Source organism: Theropithecus gelada, chromosome 20, assembly GCF_003255815.1.
Source record: "Theropithecus gelada isolate Dixy chromosome 20, Tgel_1.0, whole genome shotgun sequence".
Lineage (NCBI taxonomy): Eukaryota > Metazoa > Chordata > Mammalia > Primates > Cercopithecidae > Theropithecus > Theropithecus gelada.
The window spans coordinates 6339415-6340473 of record NC_037688.1 but is presented as its reverse complement, the minus strand read 5'-3'; the positions used below and the strand labels follow the sequence as shown (position 1 = coordinate 6340473).

Genomic DNA, 1059 nt, shown 5'->3' with positions numbered 1-1059 from the left:
TGGTATGTGCCTATATTCCCAGTTACCTGGGAGGCCAACATGGAAGAATTGCTTGAGGTCAGGAGTTAGAGTCTGGCAGTACACTATGATTGCCCTTGTGGATAGCCACTGCACTCCAGCCTGGGCAACATAGCCAAGACCTCATCTCTAAAAAACAAAATAAAATAAAATAAAAAACTTTAAAACTTAATGAAAATGAAACCAAAACATATGAATATTTGGGAAATACAGCTAAAATAGTACTTAGAAGAAAATTTATAGTTTACAATGAATAATTTAAGAATCCACCTAAGAATCAGGAACTTCATATTTGCCACAGTATTGAAGATACAAATGCATTAAAATAATTATAAATCTATTTTGATGGGCACAATATATAAAGGGGTAGTTTATAATATAAATGACATTAAAATGTGGGGTAGAGCTGTAAAGATTACTTTTTGTATGCAATCAAGATTAAGTTGGTATCGATTCAAAATAGATTGTTTTATATTTAGAATATTTTATGTAATCCCCCGATAACAATGAAGAAAATGGTTATAGAATATACACCAAAAGGAATCAAAACTTATCATTAAAATGTATATTCTGCTGTTGTTGATGGAGTGTTCATACATTTCATAGTTCATAAGTATGATGATTGGGTTTTCACACTCATGTATGAGATGTGCCTCTCTAAAACTTTCTTACAACATTGGCACATTACCCCATCTGATGTGTTATGGGTGCGTGTGTGTGTGTGTGCATATATATATAATATCTCCATATCAAAAATGGATAGAACTGACAGATCAATAAGGAAATAAAGGGCATGAGCAACACTACAAACCAACTGGACCTAACAGACATATACAGAACACTCCATCAACAATAGCAGAATATACATTTTTCTCAAGTGTACATAGAACATGGTCCAGGGTAAACCACATGCTAGGCAAAAAAAAAAAAAAAGAAGTCTTAATAAATTTTAAAAGATTTAACTCATATCAAGTATCCTTACTGATCACAATGGAATGAAACAAATCAATAGCAAAAGGAAAACTGGAAAATGCATAAATA

At 32.0% G+C, this 1059-nt stretch overlaps 1 non-coding gene across 1 annotated transcript; it reads left to right on the top strand.

Moving 5' to 3' along the window:
* Positions 1–611: 611 nt before the first annotated feature.
* LOC112614892 lies at positions 612–717 on the top strand. Its single transcript, XR_003117193.1, has one exon. It is a non-coding gene; the product is annotated as a small nucleolar RNA U13 (small nucleolar RNA).
* Positions 718–1059: the final 342 nt, after the last annotated feature.